Here is a 21,875-nt window from a genome sequence, read left to right on the forward strand (position 1 = left end):
ACGGAGGGACAGAAAATTGACGAATCCATCAGTCAAGCAAAGAACAAACATGATCCTATAGTGATCCTATAGAGTTCTATAAAATGCTGCTGTATATCACATTTTAGATTGAGGGTTTAATATCTCTTTAATTATAGGAATGTGAATATGAAAAAGCCCTTAAAAGCAGACTTGCAAGTGGATACGTCCTTAAAGCTCCTACCCTTTGAAGCAAGTTCCCACATGGTTGGTTCAGGAAACACGGCAAGCCAATACAATCATGTAAACCACATAAATGATTTCTTGCATATTAAACTTGGAGTGATAACTCAAAAATAAACCATTCCCTGAACACAAGGCAATTTACTTACCTCTAAGTATCATGTTTGTATTTTGCTCGTCTGATGAACGATGTTTGGTCACGTAAGCCGCGCACACCGAGCATAAGTTAAATCCATTTTGTGTAACTCAGATGGCCCGGACTAAATCACTTTAATAGTCCCCGTAATAAAAGTGACAGCTGGAGATATGGAGGAAAAGAGCGCTGTGAATGGCAATCAATAGGTTTGCGGCAATAACTCGAAAAGAACAATTTTTCCACTGACTGACAGATTGCTTGCTCTGACACCATAATGCCAAAAACATGTTTTTCAGCACCCATGGGAGCCAATCAAAGACTGTGTCCAAAATGCAGGGCAATTACGTGTGCATTCATCCCTCTGAAAAGCTCATATTTTATTTTTCACAACAGGCGTCTGGATAAATAAACCAAATAGTAAATAGAACTGATATGTGCAGACAAATGCATGGTGGTGACAGTAACGTAAAGTAGATGTAAGCCCAAAAACGAAATGTGATATATTGCAGCTTACCATTAGATGAGGAGGCAGCATTCGTTTCCACCTTTATTTCTGCCTGGTGATCCCGCCAGTAACACATTTCCTGTCCTGGGGTATCAACACTCACTGTACTGTACCTGTTAGGGATGCACCAATACCGGTTTTTCTGTATCGAGTACGTGTACAGGTATTTTTTTTTTCAGTCCTCGACGATACTGAGTACCCGTCCCATGTGCCCAGATTATCAGGAAGTCGGGTGGCGGATCATGACCCGTAGCCCAGCTTCCTGATTGCCTGTGAAGCTGGTGTTCTAGCAAAAGAACACCAGCTTCACTTGCAGAGGCTGCCTGGCTACCTGACCAATCAGGAAGCCAGGAGGCGAGTCATGAGGTGCCATCTGGCATCCTGATTGGTCAGGAAGCCAGGCTGACTAGAAACAAATGAAGCCAGCTTCCTAGCCAATTAGGAAGCCGCGAGGTGGGTCATGACGTGCCGCCCGGCTTCCTGATTGGCTAGGAAGCCGGCTTCACTTGTTGCTAGGCAGCCTGGCTTCATGACCAATCAGGAAGCCGGACAGCACCTCATGACCCGCCTCCTGACTTTGTGATTGGCTAGGAAGCCGGTGTCACTTGTTGCTAGGTAGCGTGGCTTCCTGACCAATCAGGAAGTTGGGTTGTGAGCCATGACCTGCCGCTTGGCTACATGATTGGTAAGAAGCCAGGCTGCTTACCAACAAGTGAAGCTGGCTTCCTAGTCAAGTCATGACTCGCCTCCTGGCTTCCTGATTGGCTACGAAGGTGGCTTTGCTTGTTCCAAGGCAGCCTGGCTACCTGACCAATCAGGAAGCCGGGAAACGGCTCATTACGAGCTGCCCGGCTTCCTGATTGGTTAGGAAGCCAAGATGCTTAGCGACAAGTGAAGCCGACTTCCTAGCCAATCAGAAAGCCGGGAGTCAGGTTATAACCCACTGTCCGGCTTCCTGATTGGAAAGGAAGCCGACTCCATGCTCCCTCGGCACTTGCTGTCAAAGGGAGATCTCCCTCTGACCGGATGTTCCGGTATCAGAGGTAATTATTGGAGCATTTGGGCGAGTACGAGTACACACCCAAATACTCTGTACTGGCACTGATACTAGAGGGATGAGTGCATCCCCAGTATCTGTGGAATAGCAGTCTTGTCACCCTAGGACAGGAAGTAGGGTTGCCACCTTTTCTTCAAGCACTTCTCTTCTCCATAACATACAGGAAATCATTCTGTAGTTTTCAGACAGAACAGGGCGGGGCTGATAACACTGCAGCGTGCAGAGGACAGAACTGGATTTCTACCAGGTGCGCTTATTGAACAAATATAACAAGATATTTTCAATGGAAGTACAGTACAGATCTCCCCCTAGCACAGAACTTCCCCCAAATAAGCTCTCCCCCAGTACAGATCTCCCCCCAGTACAGAACTTTCCCAAATATAGGCTCTCCCCCAGTACAGATCTCCCCCCAGTACAGAACTTTCCCAAATATAGGCTCTCCCCCAGTACAGATCTCCCTTCAGTACAGATCTCACCCCAGTACAGATCTCCCCCCGTACAGATCACGCTCCCATACAGAACTTCCACCAAATAAGCTCTCCCCAGTACAGATCTCCCTCCAGTACAGATCTCCCCCCAGTATAGATCTCACCCAGTACAGATCACGCCCCCATACAGAACTCCCCCCAAATAAGCTCTCCCCCAGTACAGATCTCCCTCCAGTACAGATTTCCCTCCAGTACAGATTTCCCTCCAGTACAGATTTCCCTCCAGTACAGATTTCCCTCCAGTACAGATTTCCCTCCAGTACAGATTTCCCTCCAGTACAGATTTCCCTCCAGTACAGATTTCCCTCCAGTACAGATTTCCCTCCAGTACAGATTTCCCTCCAGTACAGATTTCCCTCCAGTACAGATTTCCCTCCAGTACAGATTTCCCTCCAGTACAGATTTCCCTCCAGTACAGATTTCCCTCCAGTACAGATTTCCCTCCAGTACAGATTTCCCTCCAGTACAGATTTCCCTCCAGTACAGATTTCCCTCCAGTACAGATTTCCCTCCAGTACAGATTTCCCTCCAGTACAGATTTCCCTCCAGTACAGATTTCCCTCCAGTACAGATTTCCCTCCAGTACAGATTTCCCTCCAGTACAGATTTCCCTCCAGTACAGATTTCCCTCCAGTACAGATTTCCCTCCAGTACAGATTTCCCTCCAGTACAGATTTCCCTCCAGTACAGATTTCCCTCCAGTACAGATTTCCCTCCAGTACAGATTTCCCTCCAGTACAGATTTCCCTCCAGTACAGATTTCCCTCCAGTACAGATTTCCCTCCAGTACAGATTTCCCTCCAGTACAGATTTCCCTCCAGTACAGATTTCCCTCCAGTACAGATTTCCCTCCAGTACAGATTTCCCTCCAGTACAGATTTCCCTCCAGTACAGATTTCCCTCCAGTACAGATTTCCCTCCAGTACAGATTTCCCTCCAGTACAGATTTCCCTCCAGTACAGATTTCCCTCCAGTACAGATTTCCCTCCAGTACAGATTTCCCTCCAGTACAGATTTCCCTCCAGTACAGATTTCCCTCCAGTACAGATTTCCCTCCAGTACAGATTTCCCTCCAGTACAGATTTCCCTCCAGTACAGATTTCCCTCCAGTACAGATTTCCCTCCAGTACAGATTTCCCTCCAGTACAGATTTCCCTCCAGTACAGATTTCCCTCCAGTACAGATTTCCCTCCAGTACAGATTTCCCTCCAGTACAGATCTCCCTTCAGTACAGATCTCACCCCAGTACAGATCTCCCCCCAGTACAGATCACTCCCCAGTACAGAACTTCCACCATATAAGCTCTCCCTCAGTACAGATCTACCACCAGTACAGATCACTCCCCAGTACAGAACTTCCACCATATAAGCTCTCCCTCAGTACAGATCTACCACCAGTACAGATCACTCCCCAGTACAGAACTTCCACCATATAAGCTCTCCCTCAGTACAGATCTCTCCCCCACAGTAAAAATCCAATGTGTAAAAAAAACAAAGCACTGTTTGTTGTGTTGCGGGGTCGGGGGGAGTAGGGAGGAGGGGGGGTAGAGTAATATATGCAGGAACACATCTTTGCTACATTTTTACAACCTAAAATGAAGGACGTTTTCTTGGCTTTGTGTATTTCACAGTAAAAAGCGATTTTGTTTCAATGACTGTAATTCCGGTGCCGGTAAATTTGTTATCTGATAATGGAAGGAGCTGTGGAAATGAATGGCCGGGATAGCTCTGCATAAACATCTGTTCAATCTTCCTGCCAAATGACACCTCGATGAGAAGACGAAGGGAAACAGCAGAGGTGACACCGACAGCTTTACAGCCGCAGACCTCACCTTATTTGCAGTAACTCATAGCGCACTACTGCATCGCACGAGGTCAGCTTTGGCCTATGGATAGCGGTTACATTCGGCTCAGGGAGAAAATGGGCAGCTTGATTGAAAAAGTAAATGAAATAGCAGAGTGATGAAAAAAAAATACAAGGAAAGAACTACATTGTGTAAGCCTACAGTAATAATGCACGGGGTATGCATGCCAGACGGGAGCCATACATCACCGGGGTGTTGTAAGTAAATGTGATGGTAAATGAAGAGACAATATTACAAAAGGAGGTAGCTGTGGGCATAGAGTTCTCTTTAGGCTTTTTTGTTGAACTCAATGTACTTGTGTCTTTTTTCAACCTGACTAACTACTGTGTTTCCCCGAAAATAAGACACTGTCTTATATTTTTTTGCCCCCCAAAAAACACACTAGGTCTTATTTTCAGGGGATGTCTTATTTTTTTTTTAATGTGCAACAAAATGGTCAGTATCGGTAATGCTGATCCCTTTCTTTCACTTTCACAGACGGAGTGCATCTGGTATCACTTCGCCTATCACAGTAACCGGCGCTATAGAGGAATAGTATTGGCTAATGCGGCTCTGCTCCCTCCGCCGCCGCAGCCTTGCTTTCTACAGCGCTGGCTTCCTTTGCCATCAGGGACATCGGTACCAGCGGTGCAGCAGTGGGGACATCAGACAGTGGACAGCGTGGTAAAGTACAGTACCATTTACCCGTTCACATTATAGTACAGTACATTACTTCAGGGTGACAACAGCAGTTGGTGAAGTATGGTACTGGAGTGCTCCCTGTCAGTGCGCTGGCCGGAGGGAGTCCCCTGTCATCCCCTTAATAAAGTACTACTTTGCGCTCTATAAGGCGCTCCGGTCTATAGGACGCAGGCATTCTGTGACAGGGATTCTGTCACAGAAGCTGCAGTTCAGTGACCGCTGAGACAGGTGGCGCTGTGATTACAGCACCACGGTCCCAGTAATCACACAGAGCAGACGAAGAACCACATTCTTCGTCTGCTCAAGGGGCTCTATGGTGAGCTCCTATCCCCCAGAGGAGCGGGGGACCCCGAAAACCACGGCAGGGGGGCAGACACAATCGCCGCCTCTTGATTTAATACAAGTGATCTAATTAGATCACTTGTATTAAACGAGCAGCGGCTCCCACTGTACATTCAGCTCTGCTTGTCAGGAGCAGGGCTGAATGTACAAAGAAACTACTCGCCCGACGCCCGAAACTGCATGTCCCGGGCGTCGGGCGATAGGTATTCGCTCCATAAGATGCAGGCACATTTCCCCCCTCCTTTTGGGGGGAAAAAGTGTGTCTTATGGAGCGAAAAATACGGTATGTCCCTGCAGGCTGATACCATCTCTCCTGCCCTTCAAGTTCCCCCTCACATGCTACCCCCAAACTAGGTGTTATTTTTGGGGAAACAGGGTATGTAACTATGTAAAAAGTAACAGGGTTATTCACAAAAGGGTGAAGAGTTTGGAGAAGGCAGAAGTGACCAATCTAGTCCAAAATAGCTGAACTGAGGTGAGCTGCATTGGAGAATTTTTATAAATCAGCTATTTTGCCCTAGATTGTTCACTTCTCCTGCCTTCTCTAACCTCTTCAACCTTTTGTGAATAGCCTTGTAAATAATACAGGTTAAATAAAATGGTGAATAATAAAACTAAAATAACATTTAATAAAAAGGTAAATAATAACATTTAAATACAATAAAATTTAAATAATAAAGGTTAAATAAAATATAATAAAAAAAGGTAAATAATAAAAGTTAAATACGGTATCATAAAAAGATACATGAGAAAAGTTTAATAAAACTTAAGAAAAAGGGTAAATAGTCAATGATAAATAAAATATAAAAAAGGGTAAATAATAAAAGTTAAATAAAATATAATAAAAAAGGGTAAATAATAAAAGTTAAATGAAAAAAAATATAAGTTAAAAAATAAAAGGTAATTAAAACAAACAAACAAAATGTTTTTTTTTAAAGCCCCCTGCCCCCACTTATAGGCACATACCAATGTAACTGCATGCATCGGGTGCGCCTACTTATGAAAACAAGTCGGGTATCACCACACAGGCTGGAGTGAGAGCAATAACTCTAGGACTGTTTTTTACTGGTAACTCCAACTTGATGATCTCTGAAGGCTTTTAAAGTGACACCAATGGACAAATTTGAGTCCCAACGCTTTCCGGCGTATCACAGGCTTGAGATATTTGGTATCTATTTATTGGACACAATCTCACCTTTTATATTTTACCAGAAAAATTGGTATTATATTGTGTTTGTGTGCACTAACATTCATTTAAATTCATTTTTTTAACTAAAAAATGTAATTTAATTTGGGTTAAACTATTTCATTTAAAACATTGCATCTGCCATCATTGTATGCTCCAGCGTCTCTGCTTTCAGAAAATATCTAATTTTGTGGGCTTTTGTCACAGACTTACTCGGCGTGTCCCCGCGCTCCAGCGAAGGGTCGTCTCGTGCGTGACGTCACGGCGGCTCCTCCCACGGGGCGCGGCTACCAAGGTAAAAGGTAAGCTGGTTCGTCACTCGGCGTTCTCTCGTTGTGGAGAGTTGAGTGACGAACAGAGAACCCACAGGCTGCCCGTGGATTATCAACACAGGTTACTGCCCAGAACCACTAACTGGCGAATTGAGACTGCTACCCCGCTGTGAGCCCAGAACATTTCAGAGCACACAACCGCAAGTATTCTGGAAGTCTTTGCAAAACTTGCTGAACCTGCTACATGTGTTAGTGCTTGCTTGCATGTTGCTTATGTGTTGCTATCTCACACACACACCCAGTAAGCGTTCCCAGCTGATCCGGATTGCATCTCCTTCAGTTGGCTATACCTGCTAAGAGACGTAGGACTGACACAACCTCTAAAACTGCCATATTAACCCATGAAGGGTTGTGATAGTGCTAAAGTCTGTTGTCTGCTGATGAGTCTAATATTGGAGAGGATTAGATCTGTCCACATATTGCCCCCATGCTTGCTACCTGCTGATAAAACTGCATAGTGGTGCATCTAATTGTCTGTTGCTGAATAACCTGCCATTTACCTCCCCATTGGCTCTGCCTACATATCCTATATATGCATCTGCTCTGTTTGCTAGAGATTAACCCTTAGCTACTCTTACTGCTTGTCTCCCCATTTGATACTCCGCACGCTGGTACCGCACATGTACAGCTTGCCGCATATGAGTGTGGGGTAAGGGGTACTACCTTTATAGCATCCTAGCTTATTCATCACTCCAGCCTAACAGGAAGTATATGATGAGTGCGATCTCCCTCTAGCAGTTAATGTAACTGGGAGTCGCTCACTGAACTTCCTTATCCAACAAAGACCCCATCGGTTCCGCAGCTGTGATCCAGTTAGATACTTAGCACTGGTCCAGCCTTGACAGCTTTAAGCAATTTTCAGGCCTAAAATGTACATTTTAGCCCAAAGGATAAAATTCAAAATATTAACAAACACAAAGCCATCCAGAACTCTGCCCCCGGTTATATCTCAAACCTTGTCTCAAAGTATCACCCTAACCGCTCCCTCCGCTCTTCAAAAGACCTCCTGCTTTCTAGCTCCCTTGTCAACTCCTCCCATGCTCGCCTCCAGGACTTCAATAGAGTCTCTCCCATCCTCTGGTACTCTTTACCCCAACCTGTCCGTCTATCTCCCACTCTGACTACCTTTAGGTGATCCCTTAAGACTCATCTCTTCAGGGAAGCCTATCCCACCTCAACCTAACCACTCAACCATCACGTTCTCAAACAATTCATCCCCACACAGCTACCTCCCCATGTATTATTTCCCCCTCCCTCCTTACCATCTTGTCTTGATTTGTATTGTGATTGTAATGTCTTTCCTATATTGTAAAGCGCTGCACAAACTGTTAGCGCTACATAAATCCTGCAATATAATAATAATGATAATTTTGACAAAATAAAAATTGCAAAAACAGCCCTGGCAGCAAAAGGATTAAAAAAACTTTTTAAAAATGTAACAATACGGGCGGGTCAGGAAGGCTGGGGAGGAAAGGGCTAGCTCACGGGTAGGCATCCTCAGTGCTCCAGCTGTTCTGGAACTACAAGACCCATGAGGCATTGCAAGATTCTGACAGCCACAGGCATGGCTCCCAGAGGCAGAGGTTGGATAGTATTTGTAGATTTACCACAGCTGGAGTGCCGAGGTTGCCTACCCCTGGGGTAGATGATGCTGGGTGTCCTCCATCCAGGAAATGGGGGCTCCATCTGAATTACACTAAGCATTGAAACTAACATAGTAACATAGTATTTGAGGTTGAATACAGACAAGTCCATCAAGTCCAACCTATTGCGTGTATGTATTTATGGTTCTGCTGGTGTGTGTATGAGTCCATGTGTGATCTTGTTCTTAGCATTACCTGTACCCCTGTATGTTGCGGTCTCTAAGGAAAGCGTCCAAGAGCTTCTTGAATGATTCCAAATTCTTAGCTGAAATCACTACATGTGGCTGGAGTTCCAGACCCTAACCGCTCTAACTGAAAAGTACCCCTTGCGCCCCTTGTGCTGAAATTTTTTCTCCACCAATTTTAGATGGTGACCTCTAGTCTTTGTTATGGAGTTAACCGTAAAGAGTTTGTTGCTAATGTTGCTGTCACCATTGAACATTTTATACATGAAAATCATGTCCCCCCATAATCTTCTTACTTCCAACGAGAACATATTTAAATTTAGTAGCCTTGTCTCATAGATCTGGTCCGCCATCCCCTTAATGAGTTTGGTTGCCCTCCGCTGAACTCTTTCCGGCTCAAGGACATCCTTTCTGTTGACTGGTGACCAAAACTGGACTGCATACTCCAGATGAGGCCAAACCAGTGATGTGTACAGTGGCAAAATTATAGACTTGTCCCTGCAATACATCCCCTTCTTAATACAGGACAGGACTCTACAAGCTATTATTTAGTCTATGGTCTACAATGACCCCCAAATCTTTCTCCATTTCGGACTTCCCTAGTGGCATACCCATAATTGTATGGCCCATTTGTCTTTTTTTAACTCCAAAGTGCATTACTTTGCATTTATCGACATTAAACCTCATCTACCATACAGTTGCCCACTCCCCTATTTTATCCAGGTCCTCCTGTAATGTTATAATGTCTACGTCCGTGTCTATTACCCTCCCGATTTTGGTATCATCAGCAAACACTGAAACCTGGCTATTCACTCCCTCCCCGATATTGTTAATAAACAGGTTGAAAAGCATGGGGCCTAGCACAAAAAAGGTGCCATTTATGAAAAGGTCCCATTTATCGATACTCTCTGTACACGTTCTTGTAGCCATTTTTCTATCCACGTACACACTATTTCATCTATGCCCATAGACCTCAGCTTGTGTAGCAAGAGTTTATGTGGTACCGTGTCAAATGCTTTGGAAAAGTCCAGATACACTACGTATACCAGACAGACTAAGAATCTCCAGTCCAGGAGCGGAGCTATACTACTGTGTCAGACTGAAGGGAAGGCCGGAGTTCAGCTTTAAAGAGCATGCAAACAATTGACTGCAGGGACTTGTTTAGGAAACCAATTGGTCATAATTTGGCTCAGATCAAACAAAGCAGCCAATCCATGCGACACCTTGATAGAAAATATCCACTATAGGAGGACAAAATTCCAATCCGATCCCGAATAATCAATACGCAAAGTGTCGGGGCGGCATGCTGAGCTGAAAAATTATTTCAGAGCTTTTGAAGCAATGAGTAAGCGATCGGAAGGGTGTTTTATATCCTTGCCTGGCGCTGAGCTTTTAACGCTCGCAGATGATATATTGCAGAAATATGGCATGACAAGCAGTTCCTGCCACCCCCCTCCCCCCCTTACACATTTACATTTTCCCTTTAGTGAGTGCCGTGACGTATTTGCTCTGCTGACTGTAGCCAAGCGAGTGTGACAGACTATTTGGAAAGTGTCAATGCACAAAAATTTGTTGTAGTAGAAGAGAAGTTTTAAATTGTGTACTCAATCTTGCAGGTCATATTGTGTCAGAGGCTCTATAGTCAGAGAGAGAATATCTCTCTGTTCTCGCCAACATCTCTGCGTTTAGAAGAAGGATGAAATGGAATTTCTCTTTGTGGTGTGCTCGAATGGATGGCTTGGCTTGGATAGATGGCTTGGTTTGAAATAACCTGGGCAAGGAATATGTAAGAAGTGTAGAGCTCACCTCCTAAGGAGCCGCTGGTTAATTTTGGGCTCTCCTAGCCTGTCTACGGTGCACAGTTCCATGAATGGCCCAAAGAACTTACCGATCCACCCATGGCGACTGATAAACTGACTTCCGTGCTGATGATCTTTTGCTTGCAGTAACTTTATTAAGCAACTTTGGTAGAGAGGGTTAGGGTACAGGGCAGCCATGATTCTGCAGACGCCCAAAACAAAGAACAAAGTACTTCCAGCCTTCACGGATGAACAACCTTTATGACAACTTGGCAGTCTGTGAATTTAGCTCCTGGCTGTAAGATCCTAGATGTTGCAGTTGCCAGTCCAATGAGGAGAACCACCAAATCTCCATAAAGGACCAGGCTTCCCAAGCTCCTTATTCCAGCTGAAGTTCCTCCATGGTATCTCCATCATCAGGCTTCACAAAGTATACCTCAGTCCAAGCACATGGTGACCCTTCTAAGGCAGCAGGCCCACCCTTCACAGATAAAGAACTATAAGACAACTGGGCAGTCTGTAAATTTAACTCCTGGCTGTAAGATTCTAGATGTTGCAGTTGCCAGTCCAATGGGGAGCATCACCAAACTCCAGTAAATGACCAGGCTTATCAGGTTCCTTATTCCAGCTGAAGTTCCTCCATTGTATCTCCATCATCTGGCTTCACAAACTAGGCCTCAGTCCAAGTACATGGCAACCCTCCTAAGGCAAAAGGCCCGGCATTCACAGATAAAGAACTATAAGGCAACGTGGCAGTCTGTGAATTTAGCTCCTGGCTGTAAGATCCTAGATGTTGTACTTGCCAGTCCAATGGGGAGAATCACCAAACTTCAGTAAAGGACCAGGCTTCTCAGGCTCCTTATTCCAGCTGACATTCCTTCATGGCATCACCATCACCATGCTTCACAAACTACTCCTCAGTCCAAGCACATGGTCACCCCCCTAAGGCAGCAGGCCCAGCCATCACAGATAAAGAACTATAAGACAACTTGGCAGTCTGTGAATTTAGCTACTGGCTGTAAGATCCTAGATGTTGCAGTTCAATAAGGAGAATCACTAAACTTCAGTAAAGGACCAGGCCTCCCAGGCTCCTTATTCCAGCTGACGTTCCTCTATGGCATCTCCATCATCAGGCTTCACATAGTAGACCTTAGTCCAGGCACATGGTCACCCTCCTCAGGCCTGGGGAGATCAGACAATCCACAGCTTCCATCCCCGCAGATAGTAGCCCAGGGGATAGATTGACCTCCCAAGGCCACTCCTGAAACTTTATACCCTCTTCCAGCATACAACACGGGCAATAAACTTCCTAGCGGTTGGCCGGGCAAACACAAATATTCATAACCCAGAAGCAAACAATCCCAAGAGCTTAGGAGAAACTTGAGAAAGCTGAAATATCAATCAGAATCAGGCTGACTACAGCCGGACAGCTTCTAAATTTAAATAGACAGTACTTGTTGTATGTCCTTCTACTGGTATGAAGAAGGGCACTTGAAGGATTTAAAGAATAACTAAACCCAATAAAAAAAATATAATATGTTGCAGCTTACCAGTGCTTACCAGAATGTTGTGGCTTCAATAGTTTTCTTTTTTGAGGGTAAGAAAATGTTCAGCAAGTACAATAATTAACTGTTGCAGAATTGCAGAATCACTTCCTGTGAGATAAACTGAAAGTACAAACAATACTGTTTTCCTGCAAACTACCAATTCTCTAACCCCATATAATGGAGATACTACTACATTGTCCTCCTTGTTCACCTACTGTTGAGTTCCTACAATCTACAGTGGGGCAAAAAAGTATTTAGTCAGCCACCAATTGTGCAAGTTCTCCCACTTAAAAAGATGAGAGAGGCCTGTAATTGGCATCATAGGTAGACTTCAACTATGAGAGACAAAATGAGAAAACAAATCCAGACAAATCACATTGGCTGATTTGGAACAAATTTATTTGCAAGTTATGGTGGAAAATAAGTATTAGGTCAATATCAAAAGGTCATCTCAATACTTTGTTATACTGTATATCCTTTGTTGGCAATGACAGAGGTCAAACGTGTCCTGTATGTCTTCACAAGGTTGGCACACACTGTTGCTGGTATGTTGGCCCATTCCTCCATGCAGATCTCCTCTAGAGCAGTGATGTTTTGGGGCTGTCGCTGGGCAACACGGACTTTCAACTCCCTCCAAAGGTTTTCTATGGGGTTGAGATCTGGAGACTGGCTAGGCCACTCCAGGTCCTTGAAATGCTTCTTACGAAGCCACTCCTTCGTTGACCGGGCGGTATGTTTTGGGATCTGGCTGCTGATTCACTGACTGCTGATTCACTGACAACTCTCATCGTCTTCTGCTTCATACCTGATACCTTTGGCTACTGACCTCAGCTTGATCCCTGACTACGCTTCCTCCTGCTCCTTTACTACTACCGCCTGCATGTGTACCGAACTCGGCCTGCTATATCTGAATTTGCTTGCTGTTTCGGCTACTGGACTCTGAGTCCGATCCCGGATCGTGACATTACATTTATTTCAACTGCGTATTTAGCTCCATGCCTGGAGATCAGCTCATGGGAATTATCCCTCTCTTGGGCCCACCTGCCCAACAATCTTCTGCACAGGCTGGCCATCTCTTGGTATCATTCAAAATCTCACGGACTGTAAAGTCATCTGTGCCTCTGGGTGCGCAGGCATCTATTTATAACAAGCAAACACCATACTTTCTACTATGTTTTATTTTAGATTTAAAGGTACTTTACAAAGGTCTAAATCATCTTCACCGTTATAATGCTCCCAATAAAACCGCGGACATCCATCAGCGCTCAACTCGCATGCGCCCCTCTCTGGGAAATCTGCTCGGTCTCTCAATCTGGAATATAAATTCAGTGTTTGCCGAGGCGTCTTATAAAATGAAACTTGCATTGTCTCTGCACCAGGAGCAGCTCTGTGTCTGTACATAGGTTATAGACTGGACCTATTTCATCTTCTCATAAATTCAGTGATGTGTGCAGCCGGCATCAAACATGTCAAAAGAAAAAAAAAACCTACCTGGCCCGGCGCTTTCCGAGCTGTCAGCTTCTGCTGTTCACCCTCCCGGACAAACTCAATCTGCAGAAAGGAACAAAGGAAATTGGGGCAGCTCCTCTCCTTTATTTCTTCCTCCTTCATTCTCCCTGAAATTACCAACTAAAAAAGACGAGAAGAACGCCTGAAGCTCCGGCGAGTGCAAATTCTCCGCCGTCTAGAATCCATCCAACAAATGATGGATTTATAATTAACGATTATTTTTAGAATTAAAGCATATTTCATTAGAGGGCTGTGAAGTGTGCAATTTATTTGCATGTTAAAAAATTATGTTTGATAGGGAAACAAAAACGTTATTACATATATAAAACCAGCCTAATGGTAATTTAATTTCATTAAAAGTGAGTTTTCCATAATCTGCAGTCAGCTTTTATTTTAAAACAAAACAAATATCTAATTTCATGCCCTAGCACCCAAAGAAAAAAACATTCTGTTTGCAGACAGAGCCCCCATTCCTCTTTTTTTTTAAATTTGCACATTTAAAAATTGCAGGCATCCCCAGCAATGTTCTAAGACTGAACACGTGTTTTGTGGTTCTAGGATAAAAAGTGTAAAAATGTGCACCTTTCAGCTGGTTGGCTTTATCAATTGATTTACTTTAAAGCCACAGTGCAAAACAATTATGTGTGTCCTTTCTAAAACATATGGGTAATGGGGTTTTCCTGGCCATATCCATGGCAGCGCTGACAAATGGGTTAGCTCCTATTTTCCCCTAGGTAACAGGAACAAGAAAGGGTTAAAAGACTAACCCCCCTCGCCCATATAAGCCCCTCCTCTTCCTGAGCTCCCTTGTCTTTTTTTGTTCCTGTCCCCCTAGGGCAGGAGGTTTAATGTTTTTCTCTAAGGAATCTTGCTGATACAGCCGCAGGGAAGTTCAGCCTCTCTTCCCTGTGGAGTCCTCCAGTCTCGGCCCCGTGCAAGGGTGTCCCTTTGAGGAGGCGGTGGACGGCTCCCGATGCCTGGAAGAGGCCTGCGGTGACCCTGGTGGTAGCGGCCGCGGTATGGGGGTCAAGGGCTTCAGCTTCACAGCCCCTCCGCCGTTCAGGTAAGCCCTAGCGATGGTTGCCTACCTGGGCTGGTCTCCTGTGTGTCTGTCCCCTCTGCAGCTGCTCCAGCGAGGTAAGGGCAAGACAGTATGGGCAGTCGCGGCTTCGCAATCCTTCTGCACGTGTGCGATTTGGACAGGGGCCGTTTTTTGGCGGTGATTAACAACCAATTTGGCAGAAGTGTGTTGCTTTCTCGCCATTAGGTCACATAATAAATGATTCGGCATGCAATGTGTTTAGTTGTATGGTTTAGAGTTGTTTTATGGGTTACAGTTGTGTTATGGGTTAGAGTTGGGTTATGGGCTAGAATCGGGTTATGGGTTAGAGTTGGGTCATGTGCCTGAATTGTGTTATGGGTTATATTTGTGTAATGGGTTAGTTGTGTTATGGATTAGAGTGGTTTTATGAGTTAGAATCGGGTTATGGGTTAGAGTTTTGTTATGGGTTACAGTTGGGTTATAGGTTGGAGTTGTGTTGTGGGTTAGTTGTGTTATGGGTCTGAATTGGGTTATGTGTAAGAGTTGGGTTATGGGTTAGAGTTTTATTATGGGTTAGAGTTGTGTTATGAGTCGGAATTGGGTTATGGGTAAGAGTTGTGTTATGGGTTAGAGTTTTATTATGATTTAGTTGTGTTAGGGGTTTGAATTGGGTTATGGGTCAGAGTTGTTTTATGGATTACAGTTGTGTTATGGGTTAGAATTCGGGTTATGGGTTGGAGTTGTGTCATGTGCTGGAATTGTGTTATGGTTTAGAAGTGTTATGGGTTGAAGTTGTGTTATAGATTAGAGTTGTTTTATTGGTTAGAATCAGGTTATGGGTTAGAGTTTTGTTATAGGTTACAGTTGGGTTATGGGTTAGAGTTTTGTTATGGATTACAGTTGGGTTATGGGTTAGAGTTTTGTTATGGATTACAGTTGGGTTTGTTATAGGTTAGAGTTGTGTTATGGGTTTGAATTGGGCTATGGGTTAGAGTTGTGTTATGGGTTAGAGTTGTGTTATGGGTTTGAATTGGGCTTTGGGTTAGTTGTGCTATGGGTTTGAATTGGGCTATGGGATGGAGTTGTGTTATGGGTTAGAGTTGAGTTATGGTTTAGAGTTGTGTTATGAGTCGGAATTGGGTTATGGGTTAGAGGTGTGTTCTGGGTTAGAGTTGTGTTTTGGGTTAGTTGTGCTATGGGTTTGAATTGGATTATGGGTAAGAGTTGGGTTATGGGTTAGAGTTTTATTATGGGTTACAGTTATGTTATGGGTTAGAGTTGGGTTGTGGTTTAGAAATGGCTTATGGGTTAGAGTTGTGTCCTGTGCCAGAATTGTGTTATGGGTTAGAACTGTTATGGGTTGAAGTTGTGTTATGGGTTAGATTTGTGTAATTGGTTAGTTGTGTTATGAATTAGAGTTGTTTTATGGGTTAAAATCGAGTTATGGGTTAGAGTTTTGTTATGGGTTACAGTTGGGTTATGGGTTAGAGTTTTATTATGAGTCGGAATTGGGTTATATTATAATAACAATTTAGACCGCGTGTCACGTACCTTGGTGTGAACCTGAAGTGACGAGGAAGGCCTCCCCTTGCCTCTCTCGTCTGAGCTCCACTGGAGATGAAACAGCAGCTGAACAGACAGAGAGAGGCACAAGTGCCTGTGGCTGATATGAGTGCTTGACACACCGGAGATGATGGTGCTGACGACTGGATGCCAGAGGTAGCTGGTGGCTGATAGCACATCAGGCAGTATTGGTGTGAGGAGCTGAAGTGAAGTCAGAAACAAGCAGATCGGTAACGTGCAGTCAGCGTGGTACGGAAGCAGGTAGCAGAAGCGATGTCAGGAGCAGGCCGGGTCATACACTTGCAAGCAGAATGGTATAAAATCAGAAGACGTAGGGGAGGTCAGAAGACAAGTCGAGGTCACAAGGCAGACAGCAAGCAGGCAGAGTCAGGAATCAAGCTGGGCCAGACAGGTATCAAAAACAGGATCAGGAATGCAGACTACAGCTGAAGATCTATCAGCAAGTTGCAGATGCAGGAGCCAGAAGCTCTGCCCTACGTACGTTACGTCAAAACACGTGACTTCATCAGGGGTCTGGAGCTACTGATGTCTTGAACTCTATTTAACAGAAAAGCATACTACCGTAAAGGCAGACTGTTTGGTGTCTAATATATATTAGGTGTCTAATATAATATTTACATAATTTGTATTTACATAATGTGTACCCACATTATGTAAATATTATATTAGACACCAAATCGGAAATTGGACTGAGCCAACTATCAATTAAACAATCAATTAAAAAATCAATTAAACAACTATTTTCAGCTGTTTTCTCTGGACGAGCCTCCAACAATGACCTGATGATTGGTTTAAAGTCCCATGTGACCTACCCTGCTAAAATTTAAGACAGGATACAGGGCAGTCTTTTTCATAGGTTCTGATGAAGGGGGCGTGCCCCAGAAACGCGTAAACCTGTTTTAATCATAAGGACAGAGGACGCTGGTGAATTACATCTCTCCAGAATCTCCCTGCTAGAGGTTCCGACTTCTCATCTTACTCTACTCGTTTTTATTCAACTGAATTGTTGTAAGTACAGCCTAGAGCTGCGTGTTTTACCATTAAATTACTAATTTACACTATGGAGGCGCTTTCTTTCGTTCCTTGTCGCACAGAAACATAATATAATACCCAATATATTTTTGGTAAAATATAAAAGACGGGGTCACGTCGGGTAAATAGACACCAAACATATCAAGCCTTAAAATTGCGTTCGCTCGTGAAGCCCCCCCAAAAAAGTAAATTCCCCAAATTTCCCATATGGAACACTTTAAACGCTTTTACCGCTCATCAGTTTAATGCTAACAGTGATTGATGGGCCTAGAATTATTGCACTCACTGCCCAGCTTCATCTCCTGGCTCTAGGAGCCAGAGACTGTAACGAGTGACACCGGAAGTGATGAAATACACATCACTTCCGGATCCAGTGATCGGAGGAGAGATCAGCGGCTGGAAGCCGTTGAATCTCTCTCTGATCATTGTGGGGAGACCCGCCGAGCATTGCCGGAATTGTGTTATGGGTTAGAGTTGTGTCATGTGCCGGAATTGTGTTATGGGTTAGAGTTGTGTCATGTGCCGGAATTGTGTTATGGGTTAGAGTTGTGTCATGTGCCGGAATTGTGTTACTGGTTAGCGTTAGGTTATAGGTTAGAATTGTATTATTGCTTAGATTTGATATCTCAACATAGATATTTCAACATATAGAACATAGGGTTTTGTTGAATGTCCTATATTGAGGAAGGTATGTGAAGGTTCTCATTCATCCAGGTCATGGTATACCGGTAAAAAATAAGTCAAGGCAACTGGACTTGCTGTATTTTTCTTGAAGATGTTCCACTGGTCATCCAACCAGCTTTCTCAATTCAGAATGACTTGTACAAAAAAAACACCTGAGGGGGGCCCTTACACTTGCGGATATCCCTAAGGCCCCCCTCAGGTGTTTTTTTTGTACAAGTCATTCTGAATTGAGAAAGCTGGTTGGATGACCAGTGGAACATCTTCAATAAAAATACGCCAAGTCCAGTTGCCTTGACTTATTTTTTACAGATATATTGAGGAATATTCCTATTATTTGTGGGATATGTATGGAATGAGACATGTAAATATCTTCTGTTCAAGGAAGGTTTTACTGTGCTCCACATGTGGAGGTCTTTTTGATTCCTTTAGTCCCTTCTTACCCTAACCTGCATGGTTATACTCTCTCGTCCCAAGCTTCACTCTATAGAAGTCATGGTTTCCATACACTGCACTCATAACGGCCCAAAAAAGTCTGAAAGTATGGGATAAATGGCGCTATAATATTATGCTATATTTGCCCGATACACCAGTGGTTCTGGATGTGTATCTGGCTGATGGGACACAAAGGAATGATTTGTATGGCTTTTAAATGAGAAGTAATCCTCTTATTTTTGGGATATTTGATGGAATGAGACGTGTGAATGCCTTCTGTTCTTAAAAGTCGTTACTGTAGTATTGACATATTGAACATTTTGAACAGAAAATAGTAGACATGTGCACCAGCAAAAAATGTGTTTCGTTTCGTTTCATTTTGATTCGGATTTTGCATATTTAGTTTTTCGGATTCGTGTCCGCAATTGAATTCGTTTTGGGATTCGGACAAAATTCGTTAGCAGCAAAGTGACATTAGAATTTATTTATTTTTTTACAGTCTGCAGAAGATGAAAAAAAAAAGTGTGAGGTTCCCCCCCCCCAATTCATACCAGACCCTTTAGGTCTGGTAGGAATGTTAGGAGGGACCCTCCCCCAAGTTAAAACAACAAAAAAGTGCGTGGGGTTCCCCCCAAATTCCATACCAGACCCTTTAGGTCTGGTAGGAATTTTAAGGGGGAACCCAAGCCCCATAAAATGGGGGGAAAGAACGTGGGGTCCCCCTAACTGTCCTACCAGACACTTGATCCGAGCACTGGCAGGGCAGGAAAGGGGGGGGCGATCGAGCACCCCCCCCCTCCCTGCGCCTTACCAGGCCACGTGCCCTCGGCATTGGGAGGGTGTCCCCATGCCGATGGGGACAAGGGCCTCTTCCTCACAACCCTGACCCGGTGGTTGTGGGGGTCTGCGGGCAAGGGGGCTTATTTGCATCGGGGTACCCCTTTAAATTGCACGTATGCGCCCCCGACGCATGTTTGCATTGGGAAGTCCCATTCAGGAAGCCAGGCGGCGTGTAATGACTCGCCACCCGGCTTCCCGATTAGCAGGAAAGCCGTCCCCGTGCTTCTCGTCACTAGGTGACAAGAAGGCATGGAGCCGGCTTTCTGGGCAATCAGGAAGCCGGGCTCTGTGTCATGACACAGGAAGCCGGCTCCATGCTCCCTCATCATGAGGGGGCGAGGGAGCATGAAGCCAGCTTCCAGACCAATCAGAAAGCCTGGCGCTGCATCATAACACGGCGCCTGGCTTCCTGATTGGCCAGCTTACGAACAATCAAGAAGCCGGGCATCGCGTCATTACACGCTGCCCGGCTTCCTGATTGGCCGGGAAGCCGGCTCCATGCTCTCTCGTCACTTGGCCAATCAGGAAGCCGGGCAGCGTGTAATGACGTGCTGCCCGGCTTCCTAATACGGGAAGTGTCGGGCTAGGCATCGGAGCATTTGAGTGAGTACGAGTACTCGCCCAAATACTCGGCATCAGCACCGATACCGATACTAGTATCGGTATTGGTGTATCCCTAATAGAAACCAATAAAGCCTCCTTATTTCACCTTCCTTTTTGATTTAAATGCAGTTCACCAAAATGGTGTTTTAACAACTTTTGTAAGTGGTCAGTTTCAAACCTGTGATGACACTATGTACATTTAAAGGTGAGGAATGTGGCTTTCCACATTTCCAGAGAAAGATTAATGGCTTCACTGACCAATCCCATTCATTTAGTCTGACAATGTCGCCTTTACCGGGAAATCACCATACTTCTAAAAGCTTCCTTTAAATATTTAAAGCAACAGCCGCCTCTAATTTCTTTAACCCAAGCTCTGACTTTATCAGGCAAACAGTGACGGATGGCTCTGGATTGGATTTGACTCAACGTGCCTCTTAAGTTGTTTCAGGCCGTTCTAATGTATCCCTTTTCACTACACGACCTCCGTCACCTTCACATTCCCAATCCCCCAGAGCTCTGACCATATTGAGTAAGTCATTTGATTCTAATCAAATTACAATTCACTCATCCGCCTCTATCTACAGCTGCAATGGATTGTTTCTGTTATATTAAGATCTATCAGAATTCTGGTTTGCAGACCATTTATTATAAAGAACCTCCGACTTCATCTAAGACCCAATCACTAAAATCTCATTTAGGCTTCAACACGTTAAAGCCATTTTAAATTAATTTTCACTATTTCCATAAAATAATATCAACATTTAATGTGCTTTAGGCAAGTGATTGACCTGTAAAAGTCTTCCTTGTGTAGACTGAGACCAGGGCCGGATTTCCCAAAAGGTCACTGAGGCCTGGCCTTGAGGCAGCAGGGAGTAGAGGGGCAGCACAGACACCGAGCGGGTAGTTTTTGTCTACATTTAGCCCTACTTCAGGCAAGCAGGTCTAAATGTAGAGCGGGGAAGCTGCTGTTTGTTTTGTACAAGTGATCTCAGCAGTGCCATCGAGATCACTTGTAATATGCCTGCAGAACATGGGGTGCATTGTTTTCAATGAGTAAGCTGACTCATAGACTTAGGAGCAGTAAAGCGCAACCATTGTGTAGCGCTGCAAATCAGGAAACAAATCCTGAGCAAATATGTCTCCCTTGTGTTCATATATAATGTCAAATTTAACTTAGAAAGAAGGTTTTTAATACACAAACACTCTTTGGTAACATTATTTAACCACTTGAAGTCCGCGGTGTTAAACCCCCTTCCCATCCAGGCCATTTTTCAGTATTCAGCGCTGCGGTACTTTGACTGACATTTATTCCAGGTAATGGTATATCTGTAAAAATTAAGTCAAGGCAACTGGACTTGAAGACGTTTCACTGGTCATCCAACTAGCTTTCTCAATTCAGAATGACTTGTACAAAAATTATCTGGGAATAAATAAATACATTTTGTACAACTCATTCTGAATTGAGAAAGCTGGTTGGATTTGGATGACCAGTGAAACGTCTTCAAGAAAAATCCAATTGCCTTGACTTCATTTTTGCAGATATACATAGGAGAGTGTCAAAGGCTCCTCAAGTCTTGTCCTGTCCTATGGGTTACATAGAAAGAGTGTTATAGAGAAGAGGAGAGGAGGAGGTTCCCCAAGTCCTGTCCCATGGGCTACATAGAAGAGTGTTATAGAGAAGAGGAGAGGGGGAGGTTCCACAAGTCCTGTCCTATGGGCTACATAGCAGAGTGTTATAGAGAAGAGGAGAGGGGGAGGTTCCACAAGTCCCGTCCTATGGGCTACATAGGGGAGTGTTATAGAGAAGAGGAGAGGGGGAGGTTCCACAAGTCCTGTCCTATGAGCTATATAGAAGAGTGTTATAGAGAAGAGGAGAGGGGGAGGTTCCACATGTCCTGTCCTATGAGCTATATTGAAGAATGTAATAGAAAAGAGGAGAGGGGGAGGTTCCACAAGTCCCGTCCTATGGGCTACATAGGGGAGTGTTATAGAGAAGAGGAGAGGGGAGTTTCCTCCAGTCCTGTCCTATGGGCTATATAGGAGAGTGTCATAGAGAAGAGAAGAGGGACAGGTTCCTCAAGTCCTGTCCTATGGACTACATAGGAAAATGTTTTAGAGAAGAGGACAGGGGGAGGTTCCACAAGTCCTGCCCTGTCATATGGGCTACATTGGAGAGAATTATA

This window comes from Nanorana parkeri, unplaced genomic scaffold (assembly GCF_000935625.1).
Source record: "Nanorana parkeri isolate BGI_ZX_2015 unplaced genomic scaffold, ASM93562v1 scaffold1395, whole genome shotgun sequence".
In the NCBI taxonomy this organism is placed as follows: domain Eukaryota; kingdom Metazoa; phylum Chordata; class Amphibia; order Anura; family Dicroglossidae; genus Nanorana; species Nanorana parkeri.